Source organism: Chlamydotis macqueenii, chromosome 29 (assembly GCF_036417535.1).
Source record: "Chlamydotis macqueenii isolate bChlMac1 chromosome 29, bChlMac1.mat, whole genome shotgun sequence".
Lineage (NCBI taxonomy): Eukaryota > Metazoa > Chordata > Aves > Otidiformes > Otididae > Chlamydotis > Chlamydotis macqueenii.
The window spans coordinates 2,889,671-2,908,098 of record NC_141584.1 but is presented as its reverse complement, the minus strand read 5'-3'; positions in this window follow the sequence as shown (position 1 = coordinate 2,908,098).

Sequence of the window (18,428 nt, the reverse complement as noted above, 5' to 3'; positions counted from 1 at the left end):
AACACAATCTCTTGCTGCTCCTCACCGGCCATTCCCAGCGCATCTACAGCACCACAGACATCGGGGCTCCGGGCTTTCCCTGACCAACAGGGCTTCGACGTTTAACACTCGCTGAACCTGGGGTCCCACTGAAAATAACCCCGAAAAATCACGAACGTCGGACGATTGCTCCCACACCGAAAGTGCCAGCCAGTCAAGCTCTTGCTGCTCCTTACCGGCCATTGCCAGCCCATCTACAGCACCACAGACATCGGAGCTCCGGGCTTTCCCTGACCAACAGGGCTTCGACGTTTACCACCAGCTGCACCTGGGCTCCCACTGAAAAAAAACCCCGAAAAATCACGAACGTCGGACGATTGCTCCCACACCTCAAGTGACAGCCAGTCAAGCTCTTGCTGCTCCTCACCGGCCATTGGCAGTGCATCTACAGCACCACAGACATCGGGGCTCCGGGCTTTCCCTGACCAACAGGGCTTCGACGTTTACCACCAGCTGCACCTGGTTACCCACTGAAAAAAAACCCTGAAAAATCAAAAACGTCGGACAATTGATCCCACACCGAAAGTGCCAGCAACTCAAGCTCTTGCTGCTTCTCACCGGACATTGGCAGCGCATCTACAGCACCACAGACATCGGGGCTCCGGGCTTTCCCTGACCAACAGGGCTTCGACATTTACCACCAGCTGCACCTGGGCTCCCTCTGAAAAGAACCCCGAAAAATCAAAAACGTCGGACGATTGCTCCCACACCGAAAGTGCCAGCCAGTCAAGCTCTTGCTGCTCCTCACCTCCCATTCCCAGCGCATCTACAGCACCACAGACATCGGGGCTCCGGGCTTTCCCTGACCAACAGGGCTTCGACGTTTACCACCCGCTGCACCTGGGCGCCCACTGAAAAAAATAAACGAAAAATCACAAACGTTGGACGATTGCACCCACACCGAAAGTGCCAGCCAGTCAAGCTCTTGCTGCTCCTCACCGGCCGTTCCTAGCGCATCTACAGCACCACAGACATCGGGGCTCCGGGCTTTCCCTGGCCAACGGGGCTTCGACGTTTACCACTCGCTGGACCTGGGCTCCCACTGAAAAGAACCCCGAAAAATCACAAACGTCGGACAATTGCTCCCACACCGAAAGTGCCAGCAACTCAAGCTCTTGCTGCTCCTCACCGGCCATTGGCAGCGCATCTACAGCACCACAGACATCGGGGCTCCGGGCTTTCCCTGACGAACAGGGCTTCGACGTTTACCACCAGCTGAACCTGGGCGCCCAGTGAATAAAAATCCCCAAAAATCACAAACGTCCGACGATTGCTCCCACACCGAAAGTGCCAGCAAGTCAAGCTCTTGCTGCTCCTCACCAGCCATTGGAGGCGCATCTACAGCACCACAGACATCAGGGCTCCGGGCTTTCCCTGACCAACAGGGCTTCGACATTTACCACCAGCTGCACCTGGGCGCCCACTGAAAGTAAAACCCCGAAGAATCACGAACGTCGGACGATTGCTCCCACACCGAAAGTGCCAGCCTGTCAAGCTCTTCCTGCTCCTTACCGGCCATTGCCAGCCCATCTACAGCACCACAGACATCGGGGCTCCGGGCTTTCCCTGACCAACAGGGCTTCGACATTTACGATCAGCTGCACCTGGGCGCCCACTGAAAAAAATAAACGAAATATCACGAACATCAGACGATTGCTCCCACACCGAAAGTGCCAGCCTGTCAAGCTCTTGCTGCTCCTTACCGGCCATTCCCAGCGCATCTACAGCACCACAGACATCGGGGCTCTGGGCTTTCCCTGAACAACAGGGCTTCGACATTTACCACCAGCTGCACCTGGTTACCCACTGAAATAAAACCCTGAAAGATCAAAAACGTCGGACGATTGCTCCCACACTGCAAGTGCCAGCAACTCAAGCTCTTCCTGCTACTCACCTCCCATTCCCAGCGCATCTACAGCACCACAGACATCGGGGCTCCGAGCTTTCCCTGACCAACAGGGCTTCGACGTTTACCACCAGCTGCACCTGGGCGCCCACTGAAATAAAACCCCGAAAGATAAAAAACGTCGGACAATTCCTCCCACACCGAAAGTGCCAGCCAGTCAAGCTCTTGCTGCTCCTCACCGGCCATTCCCAGCGCATCTACAGCACCACAGACATCGGGGCTCCAGGCTTTCCCTAACGAACCGGGCTTCGACATTTACCACCAGCTGCACGTGGGTTCCCCCTGAAAAAAAAAACCCCAAAAATCACAAATGTCGGACAATTCCTCCCACACCGAAAGTGCCAGCATGTCAAGCTCTTGCTGCTACTCACCGCCCATTCCCAGCGCATCTACAGCACCACAGATATCGGGGCTCCGGGCTTTCCCTGACCAACAGGGCTTCGACATTTACCACCAGCTGCACCTGGTTACCCACTGAAAAAAAACCCCGAAAAATCAAAAACGTCGGACGATTGATCCCACACCGAAAGTGCCAGCAACACAAGCTCTTGCTGCTCCTCACCGGCCATTGGCAGCGTATCTACAGCACCACAGACATCGGGGCTCCGGGGTTTCCCTGACCAACCGGGCTTCGACGTTTACCACCAGCTGCACCTGTGTGCCCACTGAAAGTAAAACCCCGAAAAATCACGAACATCGGACGATTGCTCCCACACCGAAAGTGCCAGCCAGTCAAGCTCTTGCTGCTCCTCACCGCCCATTCCCAGCGCATCTACAGCACCACAGACATCGGGGCTCCGGGCTTTCCCTGACCAACAGGGCTTCGATGTTTACCACCAGCTGCACCTGGGCGCCCACTGAAAAAAAAACCCGGAAAAATCACGAACGTCGGACGATGGCTCCCACACCGAAAGTGCCAGCCTGTCAAGCTCTTGCTGCTCGTCCCCGGCCATTGGCAGCGCATCTACAGCACCACAGACATCGGGGCTCCGGGCTTTCCCTGACCAACAGGGCTTCGACGTTTACCACTCGCTGAACCTGGGCTCCCACTGAAAAGAACCCCGAAAAATCACGAACGTCGGACGATTGCTCCAACACCAAAAGTGCCAGACAGTCAAGCTCTTGCAGTTCCTCACCGGCCATTGGCAGCTCATCTACAGCATCACAGATATCGGGGCTCCGGGCTTTCCGTGACCAACAGGGCTTCGACGTTTACCACCAGCTGAACCTGGGCGCCCACTGAAAGTAAAACCCCGAAAAATCACGAACATCGGACGATTGCTCCCACACCGAAAGTGCCAGCAACACAAGCTCTTGCTGCTCCTCACCGCCCATTCCCAGCGCATCTACAGCACCACAGACATCGGGGCTCTGGGCTTTCCCTGACCAACAGGGCTTCGACGTTTACCACCAGCTGAACCTGGGCGCCCACTGAAAAAAAACCCCGAAAAATCACGAACGTCTGACGATTGCTCCCACACCGAAAGTCCCAGCCAGTCAAGCTCTTGCTGCTCCTCACCGGCCATTCCCAGCGCATCTACAGCACCACAGACATCGCGGCTCCGGGCTTTCCCTAACCAACAGGGCTTCGACATTTACCACCAGCTGCACCTGGTTACCCACTGAAAAAAAACCCTGAAAAATCAAAAACGTCGGACGATTGCTCCCACACTGAAAGTGCCAGCAACTCAAGCTCTTGCTGCTCCTCACCGGCCATTGGCAGCGCATCTACAGCACCACAGACATCGGGGTTCTGCGCTTTCCCTGACCAACAGGGCTTCGACGTTTACCACCAGCTGAACCTGGGCGCCCAGTGAATAAAAATCCCCAAAAATCACAAACGTCCGACGATTGCTCCCACACTGAAAGTGCCAGCAACTCAAGCTCTTGCTGCTCCTCACCGGCCATTCCCAGCGCATCTACAGCACCACAGACAACGGGGCTCCGGGCTTTCCCTGACCAACAGGGCTTAGAAGTTTACCACCAGCTGAACCTGGGTGCCCACTGAAATAAAACCCTGAAAAATCACGAACGTCCGACGATTGCTCCCACACCGAAAGTGCCAGCCAGTCAAGCTCTTGCTGCTCCTCACCGCCCATTGGCAGCGCATCTACAGCACCACAGACATCGGGGCTCCGGGCTTTCCCTGACCAACAGGCCTTCGACGTTTACCACCAGCTGAACCTGGGCGCCCACTGAAAAAAAACCCTGAAAAATGACGAACGTCGGACGATTGCTCCCACACCAAAAGTGCCAGACAGTCAAGCTCTTGCTGCTCCCCACCGGACAGTGGCAGTGCATCTACAGCACCACAGACATCGGGGCTCCGGGCTTTCCCTGACCATCAGGGCTTCGACATTTACCACCAGCTGCACCTGGGCTCCCACTGAAAAGAACCCCGAAAAATCACGAACGTCGGACGATTGCTCCCACACCAAAAGTGCCAGACAGTCAAGCTCTAGCTGCTGAACACCGGCCATTGCCAGCGCATCTACAGCACCACAGACATCGGGGCTCCGGGCTTTCCCTGACCAACAGGGCTTAGAAGTTTACCACCAGCTGAACCTGGGCGCCCACTGAAATAAACCCCGAAAAATCACGAACGTCGGACGATTGCTCCCACACCCAAAGTGCCAGCCAGTCAAGCTCTTGCTGCTCCTCAGCGGCCATTGGCAGCACATCTACAGCACCACAGACATCGGGGCTCCGGGCTTTCCCTGACCAACAGGGCTTCAACGTTTACCACCAGCTGCACCTGGGCGCCCACTGAAATAAAACCCCGAAAAATCACGAACGTCGGACGATTCCTCCCACACCGAAAGTGCCAGCAACTCAAGCTCTTGCTGCTACTCACCGGACTTTGGCAGTGCATCTACAGCACCACAGACATCGGGGTTCTACGCTTTCCCTGAAAAACAGGGCTTCGACATTTACCATCAGCTGCACCTGGGCGCCCACTGAAAAAAATAAACGAAAAATCATGAACATCGGACGATTGCTCCCACAACGAAAGTGCCAGACAGTCAAGCTCTTGCTGCTCCTCACCGGACATTCCCAGCGCATCTACAGCACCACAGACATCGGGGCTCCGGGCGTTCCCTGACCAACAGGGCTTCGACGTTTACCACCAGCTGCACCTGGTTGGCCACTGAAAAAAAACCCTGAAAAATGACGAACGTCGGACGATTGCTCCCACATCAAAAGTGCCAGCCAGTCAAGCTCTTGCTGCTCCTCACCGGACAGTGGCAGTGCATCTACAGCACCACAGACATCGGGGCTCCGGGCTTTCCCTGACCAACAGGCCTTCGACGTTTACCACTCGCTGAACCTGGGCTCCCACTGAAAAGAACCCCGAAAAATCACGAACGTCGGACGATTGCTCCCACACTGAAAGTGTCAGCCAGTCAAGCTCTTGCTGCTCCTCACCGGCCATTGGCAGCGCATCTACAGCACCACAGACATCGCGGCTCTGGGCTTTCCCTGACCAACAGGCCTTCGACATTTACCACGAGCTGCACCTAGTTGGCCACTGAAAAAAAACCCTGAAAAATCAAAAACGTCGGACAATTGATCCCACACCGAAAGTGCCAGCCAGTCAAGCTCTTGCAGTTCCTCACCGGCCACTGGCAGCTCATCTACAGCACCACAGACATCGGAGCTCCGGGCTTTCCCGGACCAACAGGGCTTCGACGTTTACCACTCGCTGCACCTGGGCTCCCACTGAAAAGAACCCCGAAAAATCACGAACGTCGGACGATTGCACCCACACCGAAAGTGCCAGCAACACAAGCTCTTGCTGCTCCTCACCGCCCATTCCCAGCGCATCTACAGCACCACAGACATCGGGGCTCCGGGCTTTCCCTGACGAACAGGGCTTCGACGTTTACCACCAGCTGAACCTGGGCGCCCACTGGAAAAAAAACCCGAAAAATCACGAACGTCGGACGATTGTTCCCACATTGAAAGTGCCAGCCAGTCAAGCTCTTGCTGCTCCTCACCGCCCATTGCAGGGCATCTACAGCAGCACAGACATCGGGGCTCCGAGCTTTCCCTGACCAACAGGGCTTCAACGTTTACCACCAGCTGCACCTGGGCGCCCACTGAAATAAAACCCCGAAAAATCACGAACGTCGGACGATTCCTCCCACACTGAAAGTGCCAGCAACTCAAGCTCTTGCTGCTCCTCACCGGCCATTCCCAGCGCATCTACAGCACCACAGACATCGGGGCTCAGGGCTTTCCCTGACCAACTGGGCTTCGACGTTTACCACCAGCTGAACCTGGGCGCCCACTGAAATAAAACCCCGAAAAATCACGAACGTCGGACGATTGCTCCCACACCAAAAGTGCCAAACAGTCAAGCTCTTGCTGCTCCTCACCGCCCATTGGCAGCGCATCTACAGCACCACAGACATCGGGGCTCCGGGCTTTCCCTGACGAACAGGGCTTCGACGTTTACCACCAGCTGCACCTGGGCGCCCACTGAAAAAAATAAACGAAAAATCACGAACATCGGACGATTGCTCCCACACCGAAAGTGCCAGCAACTCAAGCTCTTGCTGCTACTCACCGCCCATTGGCAGGGCATCTACAGCACCACAGACATCGGGGCTCCGAGCTTTCCCTGACCAACAGGGCTTCAACGTTTACCACCAGCTGCACCTGGGCGCCCACTGAAATAAAACCCCGAAAAATCACGAACGTCGGACGATTCCTCCCACACTGAAAGTGCCAGCAACTCAAGCTCTTGCTGCTCCTCACCGGCCATTCCCAGCGCATCTACAGCACCACAGACATCGGGGCTCCGGGCTTTCCCTGACCAACTGGCCTTCGACGTTTACCACCAGCTGAACCTGGGCGCCCACTGAAAAAAAACCCTGAAAAATGACGAACGTCGGACGATTGCTCCCACAACGAAAGTGCCAGCCAGTCAAGCTCTTGCTGCTCCTCACCGGACAGTGGCAGTGCATCTACAGCACCACAGACATCGGGGCTACGGGCTTTCCCTGACCATCAGGGCTTCGACATTTACCACCAGCTGCACCTGGGCTCCCACTGAAAAGAACCCCGAAAAATCACGAACGTCGGACGATTGCTCCCACACCAAAAGTGCCAGACAGTCAAGCTCTAGCTGCTGAACACCGGCCATTCCCAGCGCATCTACAGCACCACAGACATCGGGGCTCCGGGCTTTCCCTGACCAACTGGGCTTAGAAGTTTACCACCAGCTGAACCTGGGCGCCCACTGAAATAAACCCCGAAAAATCACGAACGTCGGACGATTCCTCCCACACCGAAAGTGCCAGCCAGTCAAGCTCTTGCTGCTCCTCACCGGCCATTGGCAGCACATCTACAGCACCACAGACATCGGGGCTCCGGGCTTTCCCTGACCAACAGGGCTTCAACGTTTACCACCAGCTGAACCTGGGCGCCCACTGAAATAAAACCCCGAAAAATCACGAACGTCGGACGATTCCTCCCACACCAAAAGTGCCAGCAACTCAAGCTCTTGCTGCTACTCACCGGACTTTGGCAGTGCATCTACAGCACCACAGACATCGGGGTTCTACGCTTTCCCTGACCAACAGGCCTTCGACGTTTACCACCAGCTGAACCTGGGCGCCCACTGAAAAAAAACCCTGAAAAATGACGAACGTCGGACGATTGCTCCCACACCAAAAGTGCCAGGCAGTCAAGCTCTTGCTGCTCCTCACCGGACAGTGGCAGTGCATCTACAGCACCACAGACATCGGGGCTCCGGGCTTTCCCTGACCAACAGGGCTTCGACATTTACCACCAGCTGCACCTGGTTACCCACTGAAAAGAACCCCGAAAAATCACGAACGTCGGACGATTGCTCCCACACCAAAAGTGCCAGACAGTCAAGCTCTTGCTGCTACTCACCGGCCATTGGCAGCGCATCTACAGCACCACAGACATCGGGGCTCCGGGCTTTCCCTGACCAACAGGGCTTAGAAGTTTACCACCAGCTGAACCTGGGCGCCCACTGAAATAAACCCCGAAAAATCACGAACGTCCGACGATTGCTCCCACACCCAAAGTGCCAGCCAGTCAAGCTCTTGCTGCTCCTCACCGGCCATTGGCAGCGCATCTACAGCACCACAGACATCGGGGCTCCGGGCTTTCCCTGACCAACTGGGCTTCGACGTTTACCACCAGCTGCACCTCGGCGCCCACTGAAATAAAACCCCGAAAAATCACGAACGTCGGACGATGGCTCCCACACTGAAAGTGCCAGCAACTCAAGCTCTTGCTGCTACTCACCGGCCATTCCCAGCGCATCTACAGCACCAGGCATCGGGGCTCCGGGCTTTCCCTGACCAACTGGGTTTCGACGTTTACCACCAGCTGAACCTGAGCGCCCACTGAAATAAAACCCCAAAAAATCACGAACGTCGGACGATTGCTCCCACACCGAAAGTGCCAGCCAATCAAGCTCTTGCTGCTCCTCACCGGCCATTGGCAGCGCATCTACAGCACCACAGACATCGCGGCTCCGGGCTTTCCCTGACCAACCGGGCTTCGACATTTACCACCAGCTGCACCTAGGTGCCCCCTGAAAAAAAAACTCCAAAAATCACGAACGTCGGACGATTCCTGCCACACCTTAAATGCCAGCCTGTCATGCTCTTGCTGCTCCTCACCGGCCATTCCCAGCGCATCTACAGCACCACAGACATCGGGGCTCTGGGCTTTCCCTGACCAACAGGCCTTCGATGTTTACCACCTGCTGAACCTGGGCGCCCAGTGAATAAAAATCCCCAAAAATCACAAACGTCCGACGATTGCTCCCACACTGAAAGTGCCAGCAACTCAAGCTCTTGCTGCTCCTCACCGGCCATTCCCAGCGCATCTACAGCACCACAGACATCGGGGCTGTGGGCTTTCCCTGACCAACAGGCCTTCGACATTTACAACCAGCTGCACCTGTGCGCCCACTGAAAGTAAAACCCCGAAAAATCACGGACGTTGGACGATTGCTCCCACACCGAAAGTGCCAGCCAGTCAAGCTCTTGCAGTTCCTCACCGGCCATGGGCAGCGCATCTACAGCACCACAGACATCGGGGCTCTGGGCTTTCCCTGACCAACAGGGCTTCGACATTTACCACCAGCTGCACCTGGTTGCCCACTGAAAAAAAACCCTGAAAAATGACGAACGTCGGACGATTGCTCCCACACCAAAAGTGCCAGCCAGTCAAGCTCTTGCTGCTCCTCACCGGACAGTGGCAGTGCATCTACAGCACCACAGACATCGGGGCTCCGGGCTTTCCCTGACCAACAGGCCTTCGACGTTTACCACTCGCTGAACCTGGGCTCCCACTGAAAAGAACCCCGAAAAATCACGAACGTCGGACGATTGCTCCCACACTGAAAGTGCCAGACAGTCAAGCTCTAGCTGCTGAACACCGGCCATTCCCAGCGCATCTACAGCACCACAGACATCGGGGCTCCGGCCTTTCCCTGACCAACAGGTCTTAGAAGTTTACCACCAGCTGAACCTGGGCGCCCACTGAAATAAAACCCCGAAAAATCACGAACGTCCGACGATTGCTCCCACACCAAAAGTGCCAGCCAGTCAAGCTCTTGCTGCTCCTCACCGGACTTTGGCAGTGCATCTACAGCACCACAGACATCGGGGCTCCGGGCTTTCCCTGACCAACAGGCCTTCGACGTTTACCACCAGCTGAACCTGGGCGCCCACTGGAAAAAAAACCCGAAAAATCACGAACGTCAGACGATTGTTCCCACATTGAAAGTGCCAGCCAGTCAAGCTCTTGCTGCTCCTCACCGGCCATTGGCAGCGCATCTACAGCACCACAGACATCGCGGCTCCGGGCTTTCCCTGACCATCAGGGCTTCGACATTTACCACCAGCTGCACCTGGGCGCCCACTGAAATAAAACCCAGAAAAATCACGAACGTCGGACGATTGCTCCCACAACGAAAGTGCCAGCAACTCAAGCTCTTGCTGCTCCTCACCGGACTTTGGCAGCGCATCTACAGCACCACAGACATCGGGGCTACGGGCTTTCCCTGACCATCAGGGCTTCGACATTTACCACCAGCTGCACCTGGGCTCCCACTGAAATAAAACCCCGAAAAATCACGAACGTCGGACGATTGCTCCCACAACGAAAGTGCCAGCAACTCAAGCTCTTGCTGCTACTCACCGCCCATTGGCAGGGCATCTACAGCACCACAGACATCGGGGCTCCGAGCTTTCCCTGACCAACAGGGCTTCAACGTTTACCACCAGCTGCACCTGGGCGCCCACTGAAATAAAACCCCGAAAAATCACGAACATCGGACGATTGCTCCCACACCGAAAGTGCCAGCAACACAAGCTCTTGCTGCTCCTCACCGCCCATTCCCAGCGCATCTACAGCACCACAGACATCGGGGCTCTGGGCTTTCCCTGACCAACAGGGCTTCGACGTTTACCACCAGCTGAACCTGGGCGCCCACTGAAAGTAAAACCCCGAAAAATCACGAACATCGGACGATTGCTCCCACACCGAAAGTGCCAGCAACACAAGCTCTTGCTGCTCCTCACCGCCCATTCCCAGCGCATCTACAGTACCACAGACATCGGGGCTCCGGGCTTTCCCTGACCAACAGGGCTTCGACGTTTACCACCAGCTGAACCTGGGCGCCCACTGAAAAAAAACCCCGAAAAATCACAAACGTCGGACGATTGCTCCCACACCGAAAGTCCCAGCCAGTCAAGCTCTTGCTGCTCCTCACCGGCCATTCCCAGTGCATCTGCAGCACCACAGACATCGCGGCTCCGGGCTTTCCCTCACCAACAGGGCTTCGACATTTACCACCAGCTGCACCTGGTTACCCACTGAAAAAAAACCCCGAAAAATCAAAAACGTCAGACGATTGCTCCCACACGGAAAGTGCCAGCAACTCAAGCTCTTGCTGCTACTCACCAGCCATTGGCAGAGCATCTACAGCACCACAGACATCGCGGCTCTGGGCTTTCCCTGACCAACAGGCCTTCGACATTTACCACCAGCTGAACCTAGTTGGCCACTGAAAAAAAACCCTGAAAAATCAAAAACGTCGGACAATTGATCCCACACCGAAAGTGCCAGCCAGTCAAGCTCTTGCAGTTCCTCACCGGCCATGGGCAGCGCATCTACAGCACCACAGACATCGGGGCTCTGGGCTTTCCCTGACCAACAGGGCTTCGACATTTACCACCAGCTGCACCTGGTTGCCCACTGAAAAAAAACCCTGAAAAATGACGAACGTCGGACGATTGCTCCCACACCAAAAGTGCCAGCCAGTCAAGCTCTTGCTGCTCCTCACCGGACAGTGGCAGTGCATCTACAGCACCACAGACATCGGGGCTCCGGGCTTTCCCTGACCAACAGGCCTTCGACGTTTACCACTCGCTGAACCTGGGCTCCCACTGAAAAGAACCCCGAAAAATCACGAACGTCGGACGATTGCTCCCACACTGAAAGTGCCAGACAGTCAAGCTCTAGCTGCTGAACACCGGCCATTCCCAGCACATCTACAGCACCACAGACATCGGGGCTCCGGCCTTTCCCTGACCAACAGGTCTTAGAAGTTTACCACCAACTGAACCTGGGCGCCCACTGAAATAAAACCCCGAAAAATCACGAACGTCCGACGATTGCTCCCACACCAAAAGTGCCAGCCAGTCAAGCTCTTGCTGCTCCTCACCGGACTTTGGCAGTGCATCTACAGCACCACAGACATCGGGGCTCCGGGCTTTCCCTGACCATCAGGGCTTCGACATTTACCACCAGCTGCACCTGGGCTCCCACTGAAATAAAAGCCCGAAAAATCACGAACGTCGGACGATTGCTCCCACAACGAAAGTGCCAGCAACACAAGCTCTTGCTGCTCCTCACCGGCCATTCCCAGCGCATCTACAGCACCACAGACATCGGGGCTCCGGGCTTTCCCTGACCAACAGGCCTTCGACGTTTACCACCAGCTGAACCTGGGCGCCCACTGGAAAAAAAACCCGAAAAATCACGAACGTCAGACGATTGTTCCCACATTGAAAGTGCCAGCCAGTCAAGCTCTTGCTGCTCCTCACCGGCCATTGGCAGCGCATCTACAGCACCACAGACATCGCGGCTCCGGGCTTTCCCTGACCATCAGGGCTTCGACATTTACCACCAGCTGCACCTGGGCGCCCACTGAAATAAAACCCAGAAAAATCACGAACGTTGGACGATTGCTCCCACAACGAAAGTGCCAGCAACTCAAGCTCTTGCTGCTCCTCACCGGACTTTAGCAGCGCATCTACAGCACCACAGACATCGGGGCTACGGGATTTCCCTGACCATCAGGGCTTCGACATTTACCACCAGCTGCACCTGGGCTCCCACTGAAATAAAACCCCGAAAAATCACGAACGTCGGACGATTGCTCCCACAACGAAAGTGCCAGCAACTCAAGCTCTTGCTGCTACTCACCGCCCATTGGCAGGGCATCTACAGCACCACAGACATCGGGGCTCCGAGCTTTCCCTGACCAACAGGGCTTCAACGTTTACCACCAGCTGCACCTGGGCGCCCACTGAAATAAAACCCCGAAAAATCACGAACATCGGACGATTGCTCCCACACCGAAAGTGCCAGCAACACAAGCTCTTGCTGCTCCTCACCGCCCATTCCCAGCGCATCTACAGCACCACAGACATCGGGGCTCTGGGCTTTCCCTGACCAACAGGGCTTCGACGTTTACCACCAGCTGAACCTGGGCGCCCACTGAAAGTAAAACCCCGAAAAATCACGAACATCGGACGATTGCTCCCACACCGAAAGTGCCAGCAACACAAGCTCTTGCTGCTCCTCACCGCCCATTCCCAGCGCATCTACAGCACCACAGACATCGGGGCTCTGGGCTTTCCCTGACCAACAGGGCTTCGACGTTTACCACCAGCTGAACCTGGGCGCCCACTGAAAAAAAACCCCGAAAAATCACAAACGTCGGACGATTGCTCCCACACCGAAAGTCCCAGCCAGTCAAGCTCTTGCTGCTCCTCACCGGCCATTCCCAGTGCATCTGCAGCACCACAGACATCGCGGCTCCGGGCTTTCCCTCACCAACAGGGCTTCGACATTTACCACCAGCTGCACCTGGTTACCCACTGAAAAAAAACCCCGAAAAATCAAAAACGTCAGACGATTGCTCCCACACGGAAAGTGCCAGCAACTCAAGCTCTTGCTGCTACTCACCAGCCATTGGCAGAGCATCTACAGCACCACAGACATCGCGGCTCTGGGCTTTCCCTGACCAACAGGCCTTCGACATTTACCACCAGCTGAACCTAGTTGGCCACTGAAAAAAAACCCTGAAAAATCAAAAACGTCGGACAATTGATCCCACACCGAAAGTGCCAGCCAGTCAAGCTCTTGCAGTTCCTCACCGGCCACTGGCAGCTCATCTACAGCACCACAGACATCGGAGCTCCGGGCTTTCCCTGACCAACAGGGCTTCGACGTTTACCACTCGCTGCACCTGGGATCCCACTGAAAAGAACCCCGAAAAATCACGAACGTTGGACGATTGCACCCACACCGAAAGTGCCAGCAACACAATCTCTTGCTGCTCCTCACCGCCCATTCCCAGCGCATCTACAGCACCACAGACATCGGGGCTCCGGGCTTTCCCTGACCAACAGGGCTTCGACGTTTACCACCAGCTGAACCTGGGCGCCCACTGGAAAAAAACCCAAAAAATCACGAACGTCGGACGATTGTTCCCACATTGAAAGTGCCAGCCAGTCAAGCTCTTGCTGCTCCTCACCGGCCATTGGCAGCGCATCTACAGCACCACAGACATCGGGGCTCCGGGCTTTCCCTGACCATCAGGGCTTCGACATTTACCACCAGCTGCACTTGGGCGACCACTGAAATAAAACCCCGAAAAATCACGAACGTCGGACGATTGCTCCCACAACGAAAGTGCCAGCAACTCAAGCTCTTGCTGCTCCTCACCGCCCATTCCCAGCGCATCTACAGCACCACAGACATCGGGGCTCTGGGCTTTCCCTGACCAACAGGGCTTCGACGTTTACCACCAGCTGAACCTGGGCGCCCACTGAAAAAAAACCCCGAAAAATCACAAACGTCGGACGATTGCTCCCACACCGAAAGTCCCAGCCAGTCAAGCTCTTGCTGCTCCTCACCGGCCATTCCCAGTGCATCTGCAGCACCACAGACATCGCGGCTCCGGGCTTTCCCTCACCAACAGGGCTTCGACATTTACCACCAGCTGCACCTGGTTACCCACTGAAAAAAAACCCCGAAAAATCAAAAACGTCAGACGATTGCTCCCACACGGAAAGTGCCAGCAACTCAAGCTCTTGCTGCTACTCACCAGCCATTGGCAGAGCATCTACAGCACCACAGACATCGCGGCTCTGGGCTTTCCCTGACCAACAGGCCTTCGACATTTACCACCAGCTGAACCTAGTTGGCCACTGAAAAAAAACCCTGAAAAATCAAAAACGTCGGACAATTGATCCCACACCGAAAGTGCCAGCCAGTCAAGCTCTTGCAGTTCCTCACCGGCCACTGGCAGCTCATCTACAGCACCACAGACATCGGAGCTCCGGGCTTTCCCTGACCAACAGGGCTTCGACGTTTACCACTCGCTGCACCTGGGATCCCACTGAAAAGAACCCCGAAAAATCACGAACGTTGGACGATTGCACCCACACCGAAAGTGCCAGCAACACAATCTCTTGCTGCTCCTCACCGCCCATTCCCAGCGCATCTACAGCACCACAGACATCGGGGCTCCGGGCTTTCCCTGACCAACAGGGCTTCGACGTTTACCACCAGCTGAACCTGGGCGCCCACTGGAAAAAAACCCAAAAAATCACGAACGTCGGACGATTGTTCCCACATTGAAAGTGCCAGCCAGTCAAGCTCTTGCTGCTCCTCACCGGCCATTGGCAGCGCATCTACAGCACCACAGACATCGGGGCTCCGGGCTTTCCCTGACCATCAGGGCTTCGACATTTACCACCAGCTGCACTTGGGCGACCACTGAAATAAAACCCCGAAAAATCACGAACGTCGGACGATTGCTCCCACAACGAAAGTGCCAGCAACTCAAGCTCTTGCTGCTACTCACCGGACTTTGGCAGTGCATCTACAGCACCACAGACATCGGGGCTCCGGGCTTTCCCTGACGAACAGGGCTTCGACGTTTACCACCAGCTGCACCTGGGCGCCCACTGAAAAAAATAAACGAAAAATCATGAATATCGGACGATTGCTCCCACACCGAAACTGCCAGCAACTCAAGCTCTTGCTGCTCCTCACCGCCCATTGGCAGCGCATCTAGAGCACCACAGACATCGGGGCTCCGGGCTTTCCCTGACCAACAGGGCTTCAACGTTTACCACCAGCTGCACCTGGGCGCCCACTGAAATAAAACTCCGAAAAATGACGAACGTCAGACGATTGCTCCCACAACCAAAGTGCCAGCAACTCAAGCTCTTGCTGCTACTCACCAGACTTTGGCAGTGCATCTACAGCACCACAGACATTGGGTTTCTGCGCTTTCCCTGACAAACAGGGCTTCGACGTTTACCACCAGCTGAACCTGGGCGCCCACTGAAAAAAATAAACTAAAAATCACGAATATCGGACGATTGCTCCCACACCGAAAGTGCCAGACAGTCAAGCTCTTGCTGCTCCTCACCGGCCATTGGCAGCTCATCTACAGCATCACAGATATCGGGGCTCCGGGCTTTCCGTGACCAACAGGGCTTCGACGTTTACCACCAGCTGAACCTGGGCGCCCACTGAAAGTAAAACCCCGAAAAATCACGAACATCGGACGATTGCTCCCACACCGAAAGTGCCAGCAACACAAGCTCTTGCTGCTCCTCACCGCCCATTCCCAGCGCATCTACAGCACCACAGACATCGGGGCTCCGGGCTTTCCCTGACCAACTGGGCTTCGACGTTTACCACCAGCTGCACCTGGTTACCCACTGAAAAAAAACCCCGAAAAATCACAAACGTCCGACGATTGCTCCCACACCGAAAGTCCCAGCCAGTCAAGCTCTTGCTGCTCCTCACCGGCCATTCCCAGCGCATCGACAGCACCACAGACATCGGGGCTCCGGGCTTTCCCTGACGAACAGGGCTTCGACGTTTACCACCAGCTGCACCTGGGCGCCCACTGAAAAAAATAAACGAAAAATCATGAATATCGGACGATTGCTCCCACACCGAAACTGCCAGCAACTCAAGCTCTTGCTGCTCCTCACCGCCCATTGGCAGCGCATCTAGAGCACCACAGACATCGGGGCTCCGGGCTTTCCCTGACGAACAGGGCTTCGACCTTTACCACCAGCTGCACCTGGGCGCCCACTGAAATAAAACCCCGAAAAATCACGAACGTCGGACGATTCCTCTAACACCGAAAGTGCCAGCAACTCAAGCTCTTGCTGCTACTCACCGGACTTTGGCAGTGCATCTACAGCACCACAGACATCGGGGCTCTGGGCTTTCCCTGACCAACAGGGCTTCGACATTTACCAGCAGCTGAACCTGGGCGCCCACTGAAATAAAACCCCGAAAAATCACGAACATCGGACGATTGCTCCCACACCCAAAGTGCCAGCCAGTCAAGCTCTTGCTGCTCCTCACCGGCCATTCCCAGCGCATCTACAGCACCACAGACATCGCGGCTCCGGGCTTTCCCTGACCAACAGGGCTTCGACATTTACCACCAGCTGAACCTGGTTACCCACTGAAAAAAAACCCTGAAAAATCAAAAACGTCGGACAATTGATCCCACACCGAAAGTGCCAGCAACTCAAGCTCTTGCTGCTCCTCACCGGCCATTGGCAGCGCAACTACAGCACCACAGACATCGGGGCTCCGGGATTTCCCTGAGCAACAGGGCTTCGACATTTACCACCAGCTGCACCTGGGCACCCACTGAAATAAAACCCCGAAAAATCACGAACGTCGGACGATTGCTCCCATACTGAAAGTGCCAGCAACTCAAGCTCTTGCTGCTACTCACCGGCCATTCCCAGCGCATCTATAGCACCACAGACATCGGGGCTCCGGGCTTTCCCTGACCAACTGGGCTTCGACGTTTACCACCAGCTGAACCTGGGCGCCCACTGAAATAAAACCCCCAAAAATCACGAACGTCGGACGATTGCTCCCACACCGAAAGTGCCAGCCAGTCAAGCTCTTGCTGCTCCTCACCGGACTTTGGCAGTGCATCTACAGCACCACAGACATCGGGGCTCCGGGCTTTCCCTGACCAACAGGGCTTCAACGTTTACCACCAGCTGCACCTGGGCGCCCACTGAAATAAAATCCCGAAAAATCACGAACGTCGGACGATTCCTCCCACACCGAAAGTGCCAGCAACTCAAGCTCTTGCTGCTACTCACCGGACTTTGGCAGTGCATCTACAGCACCACAGACATCGGGCTTCTGCGCTTTCCCTGAACAACAGGGCTTCGACATTTACCACCAGCTGCACCTGGGCGCCCACTGAAAAAAATAAACGAAAAATCATGAACATCGGACGATTGCTCCCACACCGAAAGTGCCAGCCAGTCAAGCTCTTGCTGCTCCTCACCGCCCATTGGCAGGGCATCTACAGCACCACAGACATCGGGCTTCTGCGCTTTCCCTGAACAACAGGGCTTCGACGTTTACCACCAGCTGAACCTGGGCGCCCACTGAAAAAAATAAACTAAAAATCACGAACATCGGACGATTGCTCCCACACCGAAAGTGCCAGACAGTCAAGCTCTTGCTGCTCCTCACCGGCCATTGGCAGCTCATCTACAGCACCACAGACATCGGGGCTCCGGGCTTTCCGTGACCAACAGGGCTTCGACTTTTACCACCAGCTGAACCTGGGCGCCCACTGAAAGTAAAACCCCGAAAAATCACGAACGTCGGACGATTCCTCCCACAACGAAAGTGCCAGACAGTCAAGCTCTTGCTGCTCCTCACCGCCCATTCCCAGCGCATCTACAGCACCAGAGACATCGGGGCTCCGGGCTTTCCCTGACCAACAGGCCTTCGACGTTTACCACCAGCTGAACCTGGGCGCCCAGTGAATAAAAATCCCCAAAAATCACAAACGTCCGACGATTGCTCCCACACTGAAAGTGCCAGCAACTCAAGCTCTTGCTGCTCCTCACCGCCCATTCCCAGCGCATCTACAGCACCACAGACATCGGGGCTCTGGGCTTTCCCTGACCAACAGGGCTTCGACATTTACCACCAGCTGCACCTGGGCGCCCACTGAAAGTAAAACCCCGAAAAATCACGAACGTCGGACGATTGCTACCACACCGAAAGTGCCAGCCAGTCAAGCTCTTGCTGCTCCTCACCGGCCATTTGCAGCGCATCTACAGCACTACAGACATCGTGGCTCCGGGCTTTCCCTGACCAACAGGCCTTCGACGTT